This window comes from Cupressus sempervirens, chromosome 10 (assembly GCF_028749045.1).
Source record: "Cupressus sempervirens isolate cs-2001-9-10 chromosome 10, ASM2874904v1, whole genome shotgun sequence".
Taxonomy (NCBI): Eukaryota; Viridiplantae; Streptophyta; class Pinopsida; order Cupressales; family Cupressaceae; genus Cupressus; species Cupressus sempervirens.
This window is the reverse complement of record NC_143127.1, coordinates 641,851,013-641,875,976: the sequence shown is the minus strand read 5'-3', so window position 1 is coordinate 641,875,976 and position 24,964 is coordinate 641,851,013. Positions and strand designations below refer to the sequence as shown.

Genomic DNA, 24,964 nt, shown 5'->3' with positions numbered 1-24,964 from the left:
GGATGGCATAAAGGTGTCTTACAAAAAATTTTCTAAATTGATGGAGTATGTTGGACCATGTTACGATTACAAAAGTTGGATGCATATTGTTCAATATAAAAAAAGTATGCGTAGGTATGCCCTCTCAGAAAATTATATACAATGGCAAGACAATAATCAAAGTAAAAGTGTGGCTATATACATTGATGGAAGGCCAAAAGAAACAGAGAATATTGCGAGTTTTATAAATAGTACAGAACCCAGGTCAACCATAAAGCAACCCAATTGCATATTTGAGGTGCGTGAGGGAAATCATGTATTCATCTGTGCGATAAAATTAATACGTGCAGGGAAGAGCTTCTTATTGATTACAATTTGAACTGCATAGATACAAATAAGGCTACTATCATAGGGGTGGTACATACTATTAAACCAACTTCTAATCAATGATTCCAACATACCATTTAGTCAATAAATTTTTGGTCTTTGACATAGGGGCACAATATGGAGCCACCGCTGGGAGGGGATGTTGGCGATGTTCTCGGATCATCTACACATGAGCAGGTAAAACTCATTGTAATTGTGCAAAGTAGATAGAAGCAAAATGTTATTTTTTTAATGTTGTTTTCTTCATTTTTTTGGAGTAATTTTGATAATACTAATACTATTGTTGTCACAGAGGGCCAGTGGTTGGAGGGACGGAAAGGAACCTGCACTCCCTTAGCAGTTTGCCCCTGAGGAGGACCCATTTTATATCGATTTAGTAGAGACCAATGACCCGATCGGTTCGATTAAAAAGTTGCTAAAGAAAATTAGCAGAGAAATTATACGTTTGGCAACCATTAAGCCTACTTCTCAGGAAATAAAAAATAGGGCAGCTGAATTGTTGCACACCTCTGAAACCTTAAAAGTAAGTATTAATGAAATTTTAAATTATAACAAGAGTTTAATAATCATTTTTATGTTATGCTATTTTATGAAATTAATTAAAATATGGATGCATTTTCTTTACAAGGTTTTTTGCGTGATTTTGAGCCCCATTCCCATGATGAGGGCGCTGCAGGTGGTTCAGGTAAATTGCATGTTCCATTCCCCACTTGTGTTTTCCATTGAATATATATAGGAATTATCATAATCATTGACAATACATGCAATTAAGACTGAATTTATTCACGCGTTCTATATTTATGCATGCTCTAACAATTTTATTCTTCAGCTTCAAATCCTATGATGATGTCACCTCCATCCAAGACAACCACAAATCTCTTTCCGACTGTTGAGTTGACAACACACAGCTTACAGGCATTGACCATTGCACCATCTACTGGTACACAAATCCCTCTTTTTCTCTCTTTTGTTATGTGTTTAAGTGTTATGTGTTTACGATGTCATCTTTGAGTACATTATATATCAACTTACAGGCTCATTAAATATGTATGGTTAGCAATATTATATTGATGTGATGATCCTAATCCTTGTTCCAAAACATATTCTTAATTACTAGAATGTTTTCATCACACTGAAGAACGAGCCCTCAAGTGAGCAATAGGGGCATCTTTGAGGCTTTTAGAAGATGAAAGTTTTCCAAAAAAAAACTTAAGGAAATGCAAAAGAAACTAATAAAATGAGGCATCAAGTGCTTAGGACAACCTCTGGACTTGCAAAATGCTGTCCACATACAACAAACATAGCTACAAAATGAACATGAGATGCCCAGCAATAAAAGTTCCTCAAACATAAAGGGATGATCAGCTTCCTTGAGGTCATTTGTTGATTCGCATCAGATGCTCCTACATCAAACTCCCCAACTAGGTAAAGACTGGTGAGAATGGCTCACAAATGGAGTTACGTAGTAGGACTACTCTTTTAGACTGTGTCAAACTACAGCAAACTCTATCATTGACATAGATAGAGGTAGTTCTACCTATTCCAACACTTGGCCAGGATTCTCACCATCCACCTACATAGTTTGTTCTCTTCTTTTCTTCACTCTTGTGGACTTGTGCTCACCATAGTCCAACCTCCTCTTCCAAATACTTTTCTCTTCTTTTCCTCCACATAATCTCTCCTCTCCTCCCCTTCTTTGTGGAATCATATCCACTGCAAAATGACCACCTCCATGGATGCCCTATAACATTCTCACCTTTCTCTATATGTAATCAATTGAATCCCGCAAGAAAATTTTCCAACATCTTTCCCTACCTTCAACAAAGGTAAACCAAATTCTTTATCACAAAATTCATCAAAATTTGCACCATGTTCTTACGTTGCTCCATCATCCACAAGCTCTCTGTATTTCACTACTGCAATCACATCTTCCTCATCTTCACTATCCCATCTGTCTTACACCTTCCAAGTTTATCCATCCACTCATGCTCTATTGTGAAAAACTATGCCCACAAATCTTCCTCTACCACTTCCTCAGCCTCATCTATCTCTTCTTTCAATCTTTCTCCAACACAGGATTGCCAAAATCCATCTAATGACAAATCCTCTCTTTTTCTTTCTTTTCACCATCAATCACTTCAAGTCTTTCCAACTCTCACCTTTTTACCTTCTTTTCCAACTGTTCTCACTTCTATCCTCTATAACCAATAGGATTCTAGAAGAGGTACCTCTCCAAGATCTCTTCTACTCACTTCCATTCAGTGGAAAAAATTTGCAAACATCTTACCTAGCTTCATTTCTGCTAGAGGATAGACAAATTATTTTGCACAACTTCTTTACTATTCACCCTTCTTGACACGCAGATCCTGGTGCAAATTGCCTCCCTTTGACAAAGATGGTTGCACACTTAGGAACATAGGCTCTCAAATACCATTTGATGGAAATGAAATCCACAATCACCAACAAAATCCAAACTTGTCTTCATGATGACGAGAACTAAAACAAAATAAATTCATTTTCATAAAGCACATCTTCTGTGACAAAAACTAAAGTAATGTAGTAAATAACTTTCCCACACAAACAACATTCCATAATCACTTCAAATGTCAGAATACAATATAGATACACAGAAACAATATATTTGCAGCAACAAGAAATTTAAAAAAATCAATAAACAGAATATATCTGATAATAATCTCCTTTACAATTCACTTGACTAAGATATGCAATTCAACCTTGCACAACTTTATCAAAAATATGAATATGTAGAGTCTCCTTCCATACAATTTGACAATTAATGGCATAAAGAATACAAACTTCTCCACATAAACCTATGAATATTATCAATTAGATGTAGGCTTCTCTCATACCCTTATGCTGCCTCCTTTCTTAATTCCTTGTATATTCTCTACACACAATCGTCCCCCAAATCTAAGAATGGGAATCATTGAACAGGAAAGATCATAAGTTTTTTTGAAAGTTTGAAGCTACTACTTGATAAATTACTGTTAGCAAGACATATTAGAAAATAAGACTGAAAAATACATTAATTGTTGATTTTGTTTCACTGATGTTTACACAGCATAGCAATTTCAATACATAAGAAGGACATATTTCCATAGCAAGTCAATTTGTGATATTGTTATCAGGATTTAGCCGTGTAATTTTTTAAGTCAAATTCATTAATGTATGATGTCCTCATACTTACCCTAGTGACAAAATAGCAATAGAATACTTATGTGGTTAAGGGGTGGTAGATCTTGAGCACCAACAACTAGCTAGCTTGCTTAATATGAATTACCTGAAGAATTTGCATATCACATCTTGAGAAACAGCGAGAAAGCAAGTCAACCATTTCTGAATTATTGATGTAACCTTGCAAACTTATTCATGTAACCTTGTAACCTTGTAAACTTGTAAACTTATGAAACTTTTTGCAATAGGAGCTAGAGCATCATTCCCTGGATGTTCCTATGTTCCTAGCATGGGAACGGTGAAGGATGTCATATTGATCGTCAGCGACGATGAAGGCATTCCATTAAAAGTAGCCAAAGTTCCAGGTACTTTAAAGTTATTATTCTATAGTGATATAATAGTAATTTAGTTTTTGATCACTCTTCATCAACTAATGATCCCATGATTGTTTTGTAGGGAATGATGTTTTTTGGAAAAAACTTGGTGATGAGTGTTTGTGAATATTTGACCCCACCATGCGTACCTAGTAGAACATCATATCCTAACTAAAACCCCAAACCACTATTTTGATTTCATATCATTGCTAGAATAGTTTTCTTTTTCATCCATTTCTTGAACTATATTAAAGGTAGGTTCACTTCAGTTATGAGTCTAACATGTTTTTTTTTACTTAAAAGGTGGAATCTCCAAGACAAAAAGCTGAAGGATGATCTTATAGAGAGCATGACCCAACTCTTTGGACCTCGTGCATTTGAGAGAAACAAGCTCCTTGAAAAAGCTGGTTTATGTTTGAAGTATATTAGGGACTAGTACAAAAAAAATTTACGGGATAACCCTAGGTACAAGCGTCCACCCTATGTTCCTGAGGCTGAGTGGCAGGCTCTGATTTTGGATGGAAAGTATAAAGCTGACAAGAAAAATACAATTACACCACTAGAGAGTACACCACCAAGGTATGTGATAATGTTAAGAATGTAATTATGTACTAATTAACCTCTATATTTATAATATCTAACATATTTCAAAATTTTCATAAATTGCCTGACACATCAAAGGCAACAAAGGCAAGACTAGAAAAGCACAAGACACACAAGCTCGGCTCTGGTGGTTTTTTGAAACTTCAAGCACGAGTTGTAAGTATTCTTGATCCTCAACTTTTGCAACTTTTGTATTTCCTTTTGATATTTTAACTACCCTCCATTGGTTTATGAAACAATGCAAGTAAAATTCACCATACCTTGCAAAAATGCAGGGCTCAGAGTTCAAGAGATGCCTCACAGAAGAGGATAAGAGAATTGGCTTCGAACAAGGCTATAGAGCCATGGCTAAATGGCTACGAGCTGAAATCAGTGTGGAAGGTTCTAATAATGATGCATCTGAGCCACAGGTAAATAAGCTAAATGAAATTTATTTCAAATTGAATACTTTAGCAATTAGTCTATTTGATGTTAAGCTCCAATATAAAGTGAGTATATCTATTTTAAGCAAGCAATGATAACAATGCGTAGGATGTTGGAATGCAGCCTGACAATCCTTCTACACAATCTGTGAATGCTGAAGGTTCGCATGATGTGCATCCCAGTGGTGGAGGTATACATTTGCTATTAAATTTTTTATATGTAATTGCAATTAGTGTTTGGATTAACGTAACATTTTGTACAGCAACTGTAGAGGATCAAGGCGTCGATGTTCATGAGCGTGTTGACGTTGAGTCCAGAAAAAATGATGTGGTTAGATCAAGTAAAGAGCGCCACAGTTATATTATTTAAAATAATTAAATACTTGTAACAATTATAATAAATTATTTTTAATTTAACTCTTTTATTTCTTATTGCAGAGGACCCCCCTTTGCAATAGCATAGGAATTTGAGATCATCAAGAACATAGAAAAGAATTGATGAGGGGGGAATTGATGATGACACTGATGCTCCTCTTAGAGCTTACATAGAAAAAAGAAATAGAAAGAAAAAAAAAGAAATGATTGTCATCTACATACCTTAATTGATAATGACTAAATTTCATGTCTCAATGAATTTAATTATGTGTTAATGAATGTTCATGAATTATGTGTTAATGCAAAATATTGATGAATGTTGCATGTTTATGAATCTAATGTGTTAATGAATGTTATCATGTGATATTGATTAAATGTTACATTTTATTAATGGTTGAAAGAATGAATGAATGTTAGATGTTAACGGGGAATGTAGAGTGATGTTAGGGGGAGGGGGGTGAGGCCAAATGAGCTTCCACCTTCACATGGTTGGCCCTATTTAGTAGAGAATATTAAACTATTCTCGAAATAAAGTGAAGCTCAACTTGGCACAAATAGGAGTCAATATGATGTAAGGGGTCATTTGAAGTCCTAGGGTTTCCTAGGAAGAGTTATGGGTAGATGGTAGTGTTTACATGATGTAATAGGCTATTAAAGCCCCTAAATGATGTAAAATGCACTCAAAGTGCAAGATCTGTTATTTCCCGCTCCTTCCCTAATATCAAATGCTTTAATTTTGATCTCCCTGAAGTCATCTTAGAGGGTCCCAGTTATGTTGGTACTTGCTTTAAACACAATGTTTGAACTCATTTTTTGTCTCTTTACAGATTTTGGGTAACAAAATCCTCACTGGTTGTTTATGATCTGTTTGTGCTATAGGTGTGCAACACATTGCGGGCAACATGTTTGTCAGTGTTCCAAAGGTAGAAACTATATTTATGAAGGTAAAGTCTCTAAATGATTATCAATCACTTTTAGGATCTAATTTAAATTAGGAACCCATCTTCTTCATCGTCTACTCCTTTTTTATTAGAAATTTTCCTTCTGGTAGTGCTCTACTCCATTTCATAACTTTACCTTTTTTTGAAGCTATGCTCTCTGGTCTCCATGTCTATCTCTGTGTTTCTGCCTAAATTTAGAGACTCAGATCCTTTTTCGATGCTTATTTATGAAACTATCCAACTTGTTTTTTAAGGTACAAGGTCTATTTATTTGTAGATACACATTCATTTGTCCTATTCTATCTGGAAGGGCAATGAGATTGGCAATAAGAAGACCCAGCAAGTGTAAAATCAATTATAATCATCATAGTTATAAGCCCAATGGAGACTTGGAGGCACCATTGTTTCACAAAACATCTGAAAAGATGCAATCTCAGGATCAGTGTGAGAACTTATCGAGGGATCAAATGGAGCAGTTTCTTTTAGATGGGGATTTGTTATCCAAAGTGATGAAATACATGGATGCAAGAACATTGGAAACAACCTCATGTGTTAATAGGATATGGCATAAAGACACACAAGATAACAAGCTATGGGAAAACATATGTCTCAAGCATTGGGCTAACACTGGTTGTGGAAGCCATCAACTGAGATTTGTTGTTTTGGCTCTTGGTGGATTTTGGAAACTATATTCTCTTTCCCTTTGGCCTATGCTTAATCGATCTTCTTCTTCTTCTTCTTTTCCATGTCCATTGCCTTCTCAAGCCTTGTCTCCCTTCTTATCAAATCCTGGTCTGAATAAAAAGCACAGTGCAAAGACTTAATCTTGGATTAAGGATGAGATTCATCTTTCTATTTCTATTTTCTCTATCCATTGCTATGAGAAAATGAGTAGTCCTCCTATGCAAAATGTGTCCTCAACCCAGTTTCAATCTTCCAAGCATCCCATATTTGAAGATGCAATTAGGCCCAAATAGGTATAAATCCATCTAGCCCCACAATAGATATTGCTGGTATTTCAGTTTTGTGTGTATTAAATTTTTGTGAAGACCAAAGTTTGTATCTTTTCATTCCTAATTTGATCATGGACTTGTAAGTAAACATCAGAACCAGATAGACCTTATTGTTTTCATGTTAGATGTAAATATATAGCTAGTTTGATGCCCACATGTCTTACACTGCCTGGTCAGAAGGAGCGCTCGTGTGTAGCCTTGAAACCCTTCTAGGTGGCTGATAAGAAGGTAAAATTTGTAGATTTGATTTGTTTAGAGTGTTCCGTGATTGGTCATAGCTATTGATAAACTTCTTAACATGGGTATGATGCTTATGATGCTCTGTTTCAAGAATGAATCTTGTCATCTGAAGTAACAGATTGTTACCCATTATGGACTACTCATGGATTTCTCTTTTAATTTAGGGTTCATAATTACTTCAAGCCCAATTGCTAAATCTATGTTCAATAGATGTAAACAAAGATCAAGTAACCGGGCTGGATTTTGCTTACTTTATAGCTAACGTTGTGTTGATGCAAAGTTGTGAGTCAATTACAAGGTGTCATGGAGATCATCTCAGGTTGGGTACTAGGCTTTCTTCTTGCACCTATGTCAGGGCTGTGGCCTAATTCCTCTTGTATACAACCAAACTCTAGCAAACAAGGCAATAAAGGCCAGATTGAGAATAGGAAGTATATTGTAAAGCCTGCCTTATTAATATAAATCTTTAGTATCATGGTTGATTCTGTAAACCCATTCTTGCTTGTCCTGAGGGAGGTTTCCATAGATCTACTGGTATATATTATACTTTTTGTTGGTAATGTTCAACTAATAGAAAATTTAAAATGGAAAAACTTTCTGGCTAGTTCCCTAGACTTTGGATCTGTATGCTACTAGAACTTTAAGTACACAACTCTCCATTCAAATTCTCAATCAGCAGGAACTAGATGCTATGCGTCCTTGTTGTCTTTCAGCTTAGTGAATATCATTATGGTTTCACTGTCAGAGATTGAAAAACATCTATTTTTTTTTTTTCATTAGTATTCTTTGTAGGATGCAATAGTGACTTCTGTCAAGTGATGCAGTTCCAGAGAATGGAGGTGAAACTACAGAGTTGGAGGTATATGACTGTAAAGGAGATGGAGGAATAGCATTAGCTATGTACAATACTGATGAGGTATGTAGTCCTCTCTTTTATGACAAATATAATTTCCTATTCTAATTCTAATTGAGCAAATCTCAAATATTCAATTATGATTAATTATTTCTGTGTAGTCTATTCGTGCATTTGCTAATGCATCAATGGCAAAAGCTTATGAGAAGAAATGGGCACTTTACCTGAGTACTAAAAACACAATTTTAAAAAAAATATGATGGAAGGTATGTTTTCAAATCAATACAAGGATTGATGATCTTATTTTCACCTTTTTCTCTAACACACCTTACTTCCCATGTTATCATTCTTTATGATTCTCTAGCTTAAGGATCCTCATATTCTCAGAGATTCTTTTTATATGTGACTTAAATTGGTAGGCTTAAAGATATCTTCTAGGAGGTATATGAGGCTAGTTGGAAAGCTAAATATGATGCAGCAGGAATCTGGTTGGTTTTGTTTCTTGGCACAATAATATGAAGATTGCAATGTTGATTATCTTGATTCTGTCGGGCATGCAATAAATTCTTTCAATGATTGATTCATGAACAAGTATGAGCATAGGCTTATTGATCAAACCAGTAACTTAATTCACACTACTATTCATATTTGTAAAATTTTAAAACAAAATCAGGCATCTTTAGATAGTGATCTATACTATTATAATAGATTTAGTGTTTGAATAATGTTACTTTAAGCCACTGTATCATCAAATGTACGATCCCTCAAAGTGACCAGTGATTTGATGATAGGCTATTTGGAAGAAATGTCAAAGGGTAAAAGCACGGATCTGTGTCACCATTTGTGATACAAAAACCTGTTTTGGTCAAATCTCATTTCTCTATCAAAACTCAATTTTTTTCAAAAACTAAAAATACCCTTTTATAGATCTGAGATTCAATATCATCATTATATAATTTTTTGAGTATTTTTATTAGTTATAATATGTTATAATCTCAAAATATTATAAGTCGATATTTCAACATGTTAGAAGATGCTCTCTCAAAAAATGAAAAAAAATAGTAAATCATATCAAAAAAATAAAAAAAATATATTTATCACTAGAGGAGAGAATCCTCTTCATGAATATATAATTTTTTTTCAAGAAGGTATAGATTTGATAGGGAAGTTTTGATGGGAGGAAAGAACTGTTGGATTCTGACAAGGTCAAACTTGAGCACTTATAACAAAGAAAATATACATCAAAAATAATTATTTCTTTTTTTGTTCACTAGCTATACATGTCATCTATAAAATATTTTCAAATCAGAAGAAAAAAAGATGATTTGAACATACTTGTTTGACGGGAACTACATCCTATATTTTTTACAGTTAAAATAGGGACTTCAAAATAAAATAAAATGAAAAAATTCTTAGTCAAAAATTTATGAAAATTATAGGCATAAAATTTATACAATTCTACACATTTCATCAGTTTACATCATCTTCATATTTTAAACACAAATACTATTTTTTTTTGTCATTAATGTTGAACTGTCACATTTTGATATCACATTTCTTTATAAAAGGTGACACAGGTTTGTGCTTTTACCCCAAACTTATTTGCATTTTTGGAAATGGAGTCTTTGATAATAGCTAAGTGACTTTTGTATGTTTAGTCTTTGAGTTGTTCCTTTCCTATCACATCTGATGCATGCCCTGGATTTCTACACAATTTATGAACAACCCTGCTAATGATGTTTCATGAAGTTCACATTTCATATTGCAAGTTTTTTCAATAATTTTCACAAATCTTTAAGTTTTGGATGTCTAGGTTAGTCCCTAGAATCTAGTTATGAAGTTGTATTCATGAGAGGCACATCTGTGAAGGAAAATCAGCTTTCTGATTTTTAATTTATCATTTATGAAATTGATCAATTTTTTGTTGTTAATAACTTTTGTGGATAAAGAAGGGATTAATGGAAGCCTGATGGTCTACATAATCATATGTTATGGCACAGGTTGGGACCAAGGACTTTTGGGAATGTGTGTTGGAGAGAAACACAAATTGAAGATACCTTCCAAATTGGGTTATGGAGATCATGGATCTCCTCCCAAGATCCCAGGTATGAAGTTAGTTGCATGTTTAGTCAAATTTTGATGGCAACACTTTTGTATAATCTTGATATAGAATATAAGCTTCCCATATTTTTTCTAATAGCAGATCATTGTACTTCCAACTCATACTTCACAGCAAGAGATTTGTGAAATGCGAAAATTGATCAAGATGCAAGAATACCTGTTTAGTTTACAATTGCTATTGCTGTTGAATTTTGTGCGCAAATATCAATAGCTAACGATACCAAGCCTCCACAATCCATTATAGATGTTCAAAACTTGATTTTGGATTCAATTGTGGTTCAAATTTTTTTTTATTGAATCCAGAACTAGATTTTAACAAATATTAATTTTTTTTTACTACACACACACACAATGGGCAAGAGTAACCATTTATTTTTGTAGGATTTACAATTTGTGTTGCTGTTGAGTTTCGTGCACAAATATAAATAGTGACTTTGATATATATATATATATATATATATATATATATATATATATATATATATATATATATATATATATATATACATATACATATATATATATATATATATATATATATATAATTACACACATACAAATTGTGAGACACAAAAACTTATAAAGATGCAACAACTACTGAAGCTAGGTATGAAGAATATGACACTGATATATTTTTTTACTAAGGAATTAGATGTTGTGAATTCCAAATATGTCACTGCCTAGACTTTCTAAATGTTCTCTTTTGTACCTAGTTCCAATAACTCAATGTAACATCAAAATCTCTAGTCATTTTGAAACAGGTTTTACTGTACTCCTGTACAATAAAAGTGGTCAGGCTGGGCAATAGCTTTGTGGCTTTGACCAACATCTACATGATAGTGTATCCACTAACTTCTTTCAAATCTGACAAGCATTCATCCTACGAATGATCTAGATTCACTTCCAGTATCTTCTCTGTGTTTAATTGCTTTTACTGCTTTTATGGCAGGGCAAAACTAGATGAAAATCCAAGACTACTTGAATTTTCAGAGAAGCTAGAAGCTACCTATGTAGGAACTGTTGAGACAGGGAAAATGACAAAATATTATTTAGGATATTTATAAGGCGTGGTAGAATATATTTTATTTTGTTTGGACTAATACAATAATATTTGACATTTTGAAGTGTCTGTTTGTATTTTTTTATTATAAATATAGGATGCATACATCTCCTTGTAAAAGCTGGTGATAGAGATGAAATTAATTAAGAAATAAGTTATAAAGGGCTTCATTTGAAGCATCATGAGCAAATGCTCATAGTTTCATGACTGAATGCTTCGTTGAAGTCTTTGTTTTAGTTTTTTTTAATTTCAAGATATAAAAATCTCATTGTGAAAGCCGATGGTAGAGAGAAAAATAATTAAGAAGCAAGTCATAATCAGCTGCATTTGAAGCATCGAGATCAAATGCATATAGCTTTGTGACTGAATGCAACAATAGGTTCTATGTTTTGTTGCTAAGAAAAACAATCATTTATCACTTTGTATGTGCTTCCATGTAATATATTAATAATATCTTTTATCGACGTACTTTTGTAGTATCTGTCAAACTATTGATGCTACTCACAAACCGAGTAAAACAGAGGAATACTGAGAAATGTTTAATCTAGGAAATGTTTGTAAGGTATGTAACAAACTAGGAACTATGATGGTCATTTAATTTTTCCCAGAGAGAAGCACTTGCCACAGGCCATATTAGCAGCCAAGGATTTAGTTATGAGTAAATGGTTACACAAAGTTAGAGTGTTATTTAAATTTAATTAGATATAAATTAATATTCTTAGCATTCAAAATTCCAACTGTCAATTTAGTTCATTCCTGACAGTGATCTATTGGTGATAATTCAATTCAAAAGGTAATTAATGGAAGACCCAGTTTGCTTGCTCTCGTTTCGACCCATTTGTTATTAACCTAAACAAAGCAATCATGGTAAGGAATGTGAAGAAATCCTCCAAGAAGCTACCCATTTCTTCTCTAATGATCTCTTCTGCTTTTCGACAAGAGCTTTTATAGAATCCATATGAAAGGCCTCAAACTAGTTTAGGCTTCGAGTAACATACATTAACAAATATGAGACATATAATAATTGAGAAAAATGATTTGTAGGTCTCTAATGGTGTCATATTTGGGGAAGCTTAATGGTGCACGAATTTTGTTTTTGTTTTACTTCTTTCATTGTCACAATTGTGACGAAAATTGCGATGGGGTTTCTGTCACATCTACAGCAACCTCGTCGCAATTGGCATTGGTAACCCTAGAAATTGCAACGGGGTTGCTATAGATGCAACAACAACCCCATCATAATTGCGACGGCAAACAGGGATTTTGATTTCACAATAAGGTGGCTGTATAGCGACAGATAGGTGTTGCAAATGTGACGGCAAGGGGTAGACATCGTAAATTGCAACTAAATAACTACGACATCTATGTCTGTCGTAGTGGCAAAACATTGCTGTCACAATTGCGACACATGGCCGTCACAAATCGATGCCAAATCTATTAGTGTGTAGTGCTCAATGGCTACTAAATTACATGGCAAACATTGTAGACTATTTAATGAGCTCGATAGCCATATAGAATCTGAAGAAGTGTTGTCACTAATAGCAAACTTGACTGAATGTCAAAAATCTCCCCCTTTGGCATTAGTGAAAAAAACACTTATCAACCAAAACTTATGTACATCACAATGTGATACTAGCTCAGTATGGTATACTATTTTTGATTTTTTCAAAATTTGTCCTTGTAAGTATATACAATATACTATATCTACAAATTCTCTACTATATACACTTTCTCCCTTTGCATGATTCTCCCCCATACAATATACATAGTATCTCACTATACATAGCATAATAAGTGTCTCTACCCATATGTAGCATACTAAGTCCCTCTCCCCCTTTTTGACAATAATGCCAAAGATTTATTCAAAATTTATTTACATGGAGACACCAAAATGAGAAAGAAACTTAGAATGCATCTTAAATATAAGTGCTAGAGTTTTATCCCAATTCTCTTGCAAAATCTTGCATGTATGGAGAGCAATTTGCACTTCTATAGAGTTCTATCACATGATCTACAATGGAGAAGTTTTCATGGATCAATGTATTTGAATAAAAAATATGCTTCTACATTATATCCATGATGAGAAGGATCATATTCTGAATATCTATCTGTGTAGACTAGATCCTTGCTTCTTTTCTCAAAACTGTGCTTGCATTTTTGACAAGATCTAATCTTCATATGATGCACAGAGCTTGAACAAGAGTCAAGTTGCAATTGTTGTGCACTATTTTTCAAATCTTCATCAATCCTTGTTAGTTTTCTCTTTATCTCCTTTGTAAACTTGGTAACATCACACAACTTTCAAAAAAGTGATGTTACATTGGTGTAAGAGGTTTTAAGATTGGTCAAAATTGAGGAAAGCTCCACTTGTTGGATAACTATTTGCTGAGAAATGTGCTGAAGTAATTTATTATCAAATTTATTTTCTACTTTACCAATTAACTTGTCTTGACCACTGGAGTCCTCATTAAAATTTTGGATTGTCTCTTCTAATTGCAACAAAATGTGTTGAGAAGTATCAACTTCAACACCTATCACCTTAGTCAAAATATTCTTGGCATCATCAATAATTTTATATTCCCTATCTTTTTCCTCTCTCAATTTCTTCTGCTTTGGCTTCTTTTGGAGGAGTTGACCAGCTATATGCATTTGACCCACAATGATATTATCAAAGTCCCATTTGGGAATTCCAATCTCCGCATCTAGGTTTATATCTTCTTCTATCTCCTTACCTCTACTCAAAAATCTCATACTCAGTTGAGCCTTAGGTTCAACTATCCTTGTACTTAATGCCTTTGAATCCGATATGGAAGCAATAGTAGAAATGGTAGGACTAGCAGTGAAAATTAATAAAGTGCCAACAGATGGAATACTAACTAGAATGCTTGCTAAATTCAAAATTGAAGTACTTATAGAAGTATTCGAAACTCTAGTAGCCAAAATTGTAGAATCCAAAATTGTAGTACTCAAAATTGAAGTACTTATTGCTGAAGAGCTCAAATTTGTAGAAGCCATTGTACTCATGCCTGATGACTCAGTAGCTGAAGAGGAGGGAGGCTATAGCTCAGTAGTTGAAGTGATAGACACTTCTATCAATGATGTGTTGAGCTATGAGGGAGCAAAGAGTGATTGGACATTTGATGTATCTGTTGTGGTCATAATCAAACTTGTTGAAGCTATCTTTGAGCTTGATGTAGCTATTGGTTTGCTTAGAGAGTGAGGAAGTGAGGCAATAACTGCAGTTGCTATCTTCATAGGGTTAGTCTCCTCATCATCTTCTTTATCTTCCTCAGTAGCTTCTTCCTCTTTATCTTCTTCAACTTCCTCATTGTTAAAATGTGTAGGCTTAGTATAAGTTTCTTCTTCCTCATCATCATTGTCATCATCCTTAACCTCTACTGTGAAGTCAGTTTATTTATGCAAGTGATAAACATTCTTCCACATGCTTGTGGAATTCTTGATGACATGCTCTATATCCTTGATCAAAATTAAACAAGTATTAAATCTAAGATTCATCTTATCTTCATTTTTTATTCAAGGACTCTTTTATCTCAGCATTTGTCATGCTAGGTAGCAACTACCTCCGGGTTTGTGCATAGATATATTTTTTTCTATTTGCATAGCAAAGTCCCATCTTGGCTTTATTTTCTCCAATAATTAATTAGAGATTTGGGAGGCTATCTGATCTGGAGAATACTTCCATTTTCTCATTTTGGTTACACCAGTTCTTCAACCAATTTCTTGTCTACCTCTAATCTTGCTTCATACTTCATGGATCTAAAGTTTGTTATGCATGCACCTTCTTCCAATTGTTTCAAATTTTCTTGGAAGGTGGGAAGAGATTTTCTAAAGATAATTTCACTGCATTTCTTCCTGGACCTCCTTGTAAAATTTTTGTGGATGGCTTGGTGATGATCACCTTGTCTTTCTCCTTTATTGGTTCTTCTTTCTTTTCTAACTCCTCTTCATCCTTTGCTTCTTCAACATCTTTACCTTTTCCCTCGATTAACATAAGAGGTGTGCTTGTTTTCAGTTTGGCTATCCTCCTCTTACCTTTGTTAACTGCCTATGGAAGCTTGATTTCAAGCTCTATTCTTGCCTTGACCTCATCATATGTTCAAAAGAGTGGTGCCTTTGGATCAACAAGTTCATTAATCAAGGCTTCAATTATGTCATTTTCTTCATCTATATTCACCTCATAGGGAAGAGGTTTTACCCATACAATTTTGGGTTTTACTGCCTAAATGTAGACTCTGTCATAGTCTACCATGAAACAAACATCATCTTTGTAGTCTTCAACTAATTTCTTGGGTATCCTAAACATGTTATTCATTTTCTCCTTGAAGACATCAAAATAGTTATCCATTATGCTAACAAAATTCTCTCCCATTTTAGAAATATATTCATTAATCTGATATAATACTGGCACATCTTTTCTCCATACTACCATACCTTTTGAAGGCAAAAACTTCTGAACATAGAAAAATAAACATGTCAACAAAAAACCAAATTTGTAAGGGTTGTTCTTGGAAGTTCTAATACTTTGCATGTTTTTGTTGAATTGCTTCAACAACAGATCTGCAAGGTCAAATGACAGATTGTTCTTCACAACCTTGTATGCCAAGTCAACAACTTCACATGACACACTATTTAGATGGCTAGAATTGTAAATCTTGTGATCTATCATGTGTATGCTGAATTTTAGTTCTGCATTAGTTACACTATTGATTTTCATACCTCTATCATCCCACTCAACTAGGGTTTTCGTTTCCAACTCCACCTGACCTAGGGTTTTGGTGGTTTTGGCTTTGGTGAGCATGGGAAGGTCAGTGATACGATGAATCAATTTCTTGGTAATCAAAACTAGTTTTTCAAGCCATAACTAACTGTTGTGAACTCGACTAAGGATGTATTTGATCCATTTTATTTGAAAGCTTTAGGGCAAGTGGGAAATGTGGGTTAAACCCTTGTCTTCCAAATTTTTATGTTCAGGTTTGAGAGTCCCATTCACACACAATTCATCCATTGCTAATGTTCTAATTTCTTGAATTGCACACTTGAAATGAGTTTGGATATCATTAATGAGTAGTACCTTTGGAGGAATCTATGATTGCACTCCATTTGGGTCAATGGTTTCAGCAATCACTAGCACAAGTTTGAAATTAGGTGCTTTCCATTCTACTCTTTAGACCAACATCTCTGACCCTTTCCTTGCTTTGCTACTACTGATTGATGCCATGGTAACTTGGTAAAAAACTTTATTGCAAATTTTGCTCGAAGTCACTTGATCACTCTATGATTCTCTTCTTCGCAATAACACTTAGAATTCTCAATGAAAAATGAATTCAATTTCATGGTTTTTGTTAAAAAAATTTCATTAATGCTCGATAAAAGGTAGCTATGATGACATCATGCATGACATCTTGCCATCCACTATTTGATTAATTACTTAGTGAACATTTTATAACTCGGTAATCAAACATGTTCTTGTTACTCCAAACTTTGCTCGATAGAGTCCATGACCCAACCTTGCTCAGTAGAGAAGTCAACTTAGTGATAACTGATATCGATCTCACTTGATGATACTTTTGCATATTGAATATTGATTTGGATCTTTTCTTCCTTTCAATTGGGACTATTTGGATGTGATCTTGATAACACAGTTCTGGTTCTTCCTTAAGAACTTAGTTGGAAGTGGTGGAGTCACCCACTTCTTGAGTGACATGACCATCATTACTTGAACTAGGTTCCTTAGTAGATTTAGGAATCCATTGCTACCTCATCTGCTTTCAAATGTTTTCTACTTTTTCTTTCTTTTTATCTTAAATTCTACCTGTATTCATGCAATTCTTGGCTAGATGACCAAGTCCAATACAAGTGAAACATCTTATGGTAGTATCCCTCTTCCTTGTGTGATGTTTAACACAGTTCATGCCAATGTTTCCATATTCTCCACAGTAATGACATCAAAACCAAGTGTTGTAGTCCTAACCAAATACTGCTTTCATAGTTTTCTCTATTGGATTGAATGACTTAGTTCTATAATATGATGCCTTGTGACCTCGTTTCTTGCATTTTTGACACTTGCCTTCAAATTTTGGTTTCCTTTTGCATTCATTAGCCTTGTGACCATGCTAACTACAATTGTAGCATTTACCATTACTCCAGCATTTGTTTGATGTATGACTTATATTACCATAGTGATTGCAAGTGGGTCTTTGATTCCTTTGAGCACCTTGTTAAGAGGATTCACCTTCTTCTTTCTATCCAATTCCTACTTTACCCTTTTGCCTATAGAGATTCTACTTATTCAATTGATTTAATTGATTCATGTGTACTTGATATTTCATCATTCTTTCATTGATTTGTTTTTTAGTGTTTAGGTCATTTTTCAATCTTCCACTAATTTTCTTTTCAAATCTCAGCTCATTTCTTATTCTTTCATTGATTTGTCCGTCCAAATTTAGATCATTTCTTAATATTTCATTGATCTATCTTTGGCTCATGATTTCATCATTTGCATTGAAGATTTGATCCATAAGATCTGCATGTTGAAGGGATTGATTCTGGATCTCATTGTTTCTTCCATCCATTTCTTCTTTCATCTTGTTCCCATATTCGAAGGTTTCACATAGCCTTACTGACTAAATTTCTTGTTCTCTTTTCCGCTTTCTTACTTCTTCTTTAGGGAACCATTCTTCTTTAAGAGTTCTTTGATTGCATCATTTTCTTCATCTGAACTGCTTGAAGGGAAAAAATCTTCAATTCTTTTTTCAATGTATTGATGATCATTCATTTTATTTGCAAGTCCCTTCCTTCTTTTTAGGGATTGGGAAAGTTGCTCCTTAGCTTTCTTGAGTTGGGCAATGGCCATCTCTAGATCTAGCCTTTCATTGTCAATGGCTTTGTCAAGTCTGAATATCTCCATTTTCCTTGATCTTTGCTCAAGCTATCAAACTTTATCCTGAGAACCACAAAGCTCTAATACCAATTGTTGAAAATATTCAAGACTAGCTAGGTTATTGAGAGGGGAGGGGTGAATCAGTTACCTTAAAAACTTTAGCAAATTCAGATCTTAATTGTAATAATCTAATTACCATCCAATTCATTAAATCAGATCTAACTGCATGCATCAAAAATTGAAAACATAAAGCATTCATAACACTTGAACACAATAATTTGGTGAACCAAAAACCTTCCAAATAGAAAGTAAAACTGGGGTGGGGATGATACCCACAAAAGTTCAATACTGCAACATAAAGTTAGCTAGTTAAGGCTTACAATGATCACTTCTAATCATCTTCCCTGTTAGAAGCAATTAGGATTGCTAGGTCCACCTTGTTAGAGGTATTACAAACACACAATGAAGTATACACTCAGTAAAGAGATTTGAGAAAAGACTGTTAAGTCTACCTTGTTAAATGTTTTGGATTGGTTCACCTGTTAGGATGAAGGAGTAGATCTTTGACTTATAACTAAATTGCTAATAGAGATTCCTTGAAGTGTTGATCACCTTTATGGGATAGATATGACTCTGCTACTCCTTTATTGATATGGCCTTACAATACACTTTATCTATTGTTAATTCACATTTTCATGCTTCTTTTTCACATTATTATCACACTTGGATATGATAGAATACATTACATATATATCAATCCAATTTACATAATTACAAATTTGACCAATATACAAGTTAACACCAATATTAAAAGTCAGCCCATATGTAGATACTCAGGTTCTAATGACTAACTTGGTGAAGTTCTAATACTTGGCATCCACTGTCATTACTCGACATCATCATGCACATGGTAGAAGTAGAAGCTTAGTCCATACTAATCACCTCAGAGTAGTCTTGAACTTGGTCTACACTGGTGACTCAGTAGATACTATGTAACTCGATATAAATTGAATTACATATTTACCATGATTGCACTCTGTAAACACTAATCATCATAAAACTCAGTTAACACTAACTTCACTTTACATGAACTACTAGCTTGGTAGAAATTGCAAAGCTTGGTAACCACTAAAGTGTTTGAGTTGAACTACTAGATTTCACACTAAATAAATTCACTTGGTAACCATTGAAATGCTTGGTAGGAACTATAGTGCTCCATGGCTATTGAATTGCATGGCAAACATTGTAGATTGTTCAATGAGCTCAATAGCTATACAAAATCTGAATAATTGTTGTCACTAATAACAAACTTGACTGAATGTCAACATGTACTTGGCACTTTGATCATTGTCATTACCACCACCATCTTCATTTCCATCATCATCATCATTAACATCATCATCATGACCATCATCACCATGATCATTGCCATCATCATCATCATGACCATCATCACCATGATCATTGCCATCTTCATCAACATGATTATGATTTTCATCATCATCATCATCATTATCATCACTATTACTATCAGCATGACCAGAATCATCACCATCTTCTTCTTCATCATTAGGGAACAACCCTTCATGATAATCATTTTCTTCATCTTGTGCTTGTTTAGTATCTTCTTCTTCCATCAAATTATATTTACTAGCCTTCATCTTAGATCATGTCTAACAAACAACCTAGTTTGTGTGGAACACCAATGTAAAACACTTGCTTGCATTGTCTTGGAAGAACATAGGGCTCATCTCTGACTGGCTCAAATGACCTTGTATTATTCATTGGAAATCCATTATCATGTTCAATAATACTCCTATTAGGATCATTTTGATTGAGCCATAGCCTGTACCATTTGATGAAAAATAGAACTATTTTGAATGAATTAAAGTCACACTCAAGTATATCATCCAAGATGCCATAGTATTGATTTTTAGATTATTGAGGATGTATTTTAGTTCTAGACAAAATATTGGTGATCGCGAAGACTACACTTATCCTAGAATCACATGTTTCCTTCATTTCTTCTGACTTTTTTATGCAAAATTTATGGCCATGGTAGTACATAGCTTTGTGATGTTTGACCTGTAATTTTTCAAACATGTCAAGATTATTTGCATCGATCTATGAGTTGATATTAAACTTATGGCTCATGATCAATAATCTTCTACATACCTTTGTTTCTCTTAAGCCATATACTAAATCAAGTACCATTGGCATAACATTGGGATCTCTATTATGATGAGCTTCTTTAACGAATGATGCAATTTTGTCCCATGTTAATGAGTGACCATTTTCTTGAAACTATTCAATCTATATAATCATCCAATCAAGATTGTTTTTAATATACAAATGTAGTGCATCCCGCTCATGACCAACTATAAAGAAAATAATAAGACTAGTTAGAAAAAACTTATATCGATGATGGATAAGAATTAATAAACTATAAAAATAATAATGTATAATTACCTTTCAGTATCCTCAATCTACCTTTCCTTATTAGGTACTCCACTTTGAATTTGTCATTAGAGTTGGGATCCCAAATGCAATCTACATGGATATTTGCTGCAAACTTTAGAAGATATTCACTAATATACACCATGGTCTGGTATAGCATATGTCCCTCTACCAAAGAACCTTCAGGGCATGCTCTTTGTCAAACCAAGCCCTTCATGAATTTCAAGTTCCTCTCAACCATCCACATTGACCTAGTTTGTATAGGTCCACACAATTCAATCTCCTCAACTGATGTATGACGTAGTGTTCTTGAGCATTGAAAAAGGTTGAAGGTAGACACTTTTGCATTTCACATATAAGTTGTAGAATTTTTCTCTTCCAATATTTTATATCTTTTTTTATCAATTTCTTTACATGATAACCACCTAAAAGAGATTCAACATGCAAGAACATATAAACTAGATTTTAGATAAAATTATACGATAGATTTCAAATAAAATTATACAAATCTAAGAAAAATACTTCTAACCTCATGTATTTTCCAAGGTCGTATATAACTTGTTTAATATTGTTGTCAAATAGGTGTGGGAGGGATAGAGGCAGGACATACTACAATCATTAAAAAATCATCATTTCAATATATTACTAAATAATGCAATAGGTAGTACATTCACTTTTAAAAGTATATTGTAAATAGAGAACATGACTTACCTTGATGAAGGTATGCCAATTATGTGTTTTCAACCCTGGCCCAATATCATGTTTCTTTGATAGAAGAGTGCTTATATTTGTATCAAATGTTGTTTGAATTTTTATTTTTTTTAATGACTTCTTTGAATGCATCACTTTGTTGCTTCGTTATTAACCAAAGAAGGGCACTTGTATTTATATGGTCTCCATTACTATTTGATTCAATGAAATCTTTTAGTGTATGATTAGATTCATGAATGTTAGTACAAATTTTGGAAAAAAATTCTCTATCACACCTTCCATCCAATATTTTCCATAGTGTCTCTATTACACTCTTTCCAATATGCATAGCATCAAACAAATGCATGATTCAGAGATCCTTGTAGTATGGTAACCTACTAAATTGAGTAGGATAACCTTTCATTCCTCTAAGAAGTTGTTCATTGATGCCTTGATGACCTTCATGAGTATCAATTACATCATTAGTAAATATAAGACAATTTCAAAATACAAATTTTAAACTTCAGATGACAAACTAGACATTACCTCGATGATTTAGTCGATCGTATTCTAACTTCCATAAATGAGGTGTCATTCTTCATGGCCTTGATGATGTCTCTTCTTTTCCATTAAAAACATGTTTTTTGATAATTCGATCCTTATAATTATTGTAGAGAAAGTGCCTAAACTCATCGAACACCTGCTTTCCTAAACTCCTTGAATGATGAGATTTCATCTTTAGACCACAAAATGGACATGAAAATTTTTCCTTTATCTGAAGACCTAAAAGATCATATACAATTATCATGTGCATCTTAAGAATATAATAAGTAATATTTAAACAATATAATAGATCAAAAATATGTGAACTTAACAATATAACATACTGCAAAAATGAGTTAGCTCAAGGGCATCATGTATTGTCCATATAAGCATTGCATGGAATTGAAATTGTCGATGTCCTATTGGTCTAGAGATGTCATACACAGTGACATCATTCCATAACTTCAAAAACTCATCAATTAGGAGCTCAATATACACATTCATATCTTTAACATGGTACTTACCTAGTAATTGAATGAACATAAACATTACATAATTATTAATCACATTTTCATGCACTATTTATAAATTAATTTAGATAACTATTAAATGAAAAAAATACCTAGCACATTCATTGAAAACATTTTGTGCTCCCTTTTTATGGATATCCAAAGAGGAATGTTATTGGTAATAACAAAAATAGGCCACACTGAGTAAATAGATCTCATATCTCCAAATGGATCAACATTGTTAGCTACTAATGAAAGCTTTAGATTATGAGGTTCTTTTTTAAAGTGTGACCATGTTTCTTCTATCTCTTTATATGCAAAATCATCTATAGGCATTCACATAATGTCATCTTGACTTTTATTGCACGCATGGTAATCCCTAAATTGCACCAGGTTAATGCACCTGAATAATTGTTGAAGATGTGGAATAATGGGAATGTACCAAAGACCCTAGTGAGGTACCTTTTTTGTTATTTGATCTGACTGATATCTACTAATATGACAATCAAGGCATTTTTTTGCAAATTCATGTTGTTTATGATATAGAATGTGATCATTGGGACATGCATGTACTATTTGGTAGTTCATTCCAATTTGATTCATAATTGTAGATAATTCTCAGTACGAATGAGGCAAAATTTTTTATGATGGGAATAAAAACTCACCTATCAACCTACAACAACAAATATACATTGTTAATATAATGAATAGTAATTGTATGCTAACATTGAAGATGACAAAATGACATACCTTAGCATACGTGGCATTGCTACATCAGATAAACCATTCATAACCTTTAAGTTCACTAGCAACACTATAGCTGAGAGAAGAGTTGTTTGGGAGCCTTCGTATAGGGACTCATGTGCCTTCTCAACCAAAGGTATATCAAGACCATCTTCATCATCATTGTCAGATGTAGTAGTACCATCATTGTGAGCCTCTTCATCACCTAATCCAATACCATCTTCTTCAATCATGTCCTCTGGGACATTATCATCTTCTTCCATGGGAGTGTTATCCTTAGCTTGGATATTCACACCTCCATGTTCCTCCAGTAGGAAATCCACATTAGACAATGGAGAAAAATTATGCCCCACTTCAACGTGACCATGTTGCCTATGATGACTCTCAACTGTTGTGATTAGAATTCTTTGATTCTTTAAGCCCTTAGACTTTTTACAAGGACAATTACATTTATTAGGTTTTCTTTGGAATTGAGACCACAATGTAGCCATTGTCTCATTATTTTGTTCTGGGTTCATATTGTCAAGCGTGGTCTTTCTTCATAGGAAAATATATCTGCAAATAAATTGGACATGTTGTACTTAATGTTTATATCTAAACATATGGTTTTGAAAGAAAAATTTGATCTAACTAATATGTATATTATCTACAAAAAAAATTGGACATGTTGTACCTAATGTTTATATCCTTTCAAGGTGAAGATGGGCCTGACAAGGTTAGAGAGGGAAATGCTAGACTTTTTGAGTAATGGGAAGAAGAAAAGAGAGGAAGAAGAGAGAAGGAAACAATAAGAGAAAAGAGATGAGAAAATGAGGCAAGAGGAGTTGAGAAGCATAAGACAAGTGCTTGAGGAAAACATGAGGAAGTTGGATGAAGTTATGGAGTAGGATAGGAGGAATACTAAGAGATGGCAAGAATAGTGTAGATCAACTTTAGGAGCCTAGATGTACATAGAATACAATTAGAGAAAAGAGAAGAACCCAAACCTATCATCTTTGAAGAAAGATAAGAATGTTGTTGGTTGTACCCACCCAATCAACTATATCCATCTGGGAAATTCAAGAATCAACAACTTAATCAATTTGCATTTAATGAATACCTTCAAAACTCATTTTCAATGTAGAGGAAGGTCTAGTAGTGATGAAGAGAAAAATTTGTTAGTGAAATAGACAATAGAAATGATTCAAAATATGATGATAAATTTTAAAGGAAACTTTTAATCTAAGGAATAATGATAGAATCTAGCAGCAAGGAAACTAAAGGTTTGATAAGTCAAATTTATAATGTTTTTATTGCAAAAGTATGGTCATTTTACTAACAAGTACTAGAAGATGATAGAGAAAATGTGTAAAATTTTCTTAAAGAACAAGCTGGTATTTATAATCATTGATGTATCCAAGAAGAAGCTTAGCAAAACATTTTAGATGAGTCCTTGCTATATCATTTATGGCATGAAGATTTACATTTTGATGGACCAAGTTCACTGTAGAAGAAGCATATGGTGAAAGGGTTTCCTAGTATTCCACAAGAATATTACATACTAGCAAAGCATTATAG

At 33.6% G+C, this 24,964-nt stretch overlaps 1 pseudogene; it reads left to right on the top strand.

Moving 5' to 3' along the window:
• Positions 1 to 24,964, top strand: part of LOC149535470 (monothiol glutaredoxin-S11-like) — a 48,361-nt pseudogene that overhangs the window by 19,096 nt on the left and 4,301 nt on the right.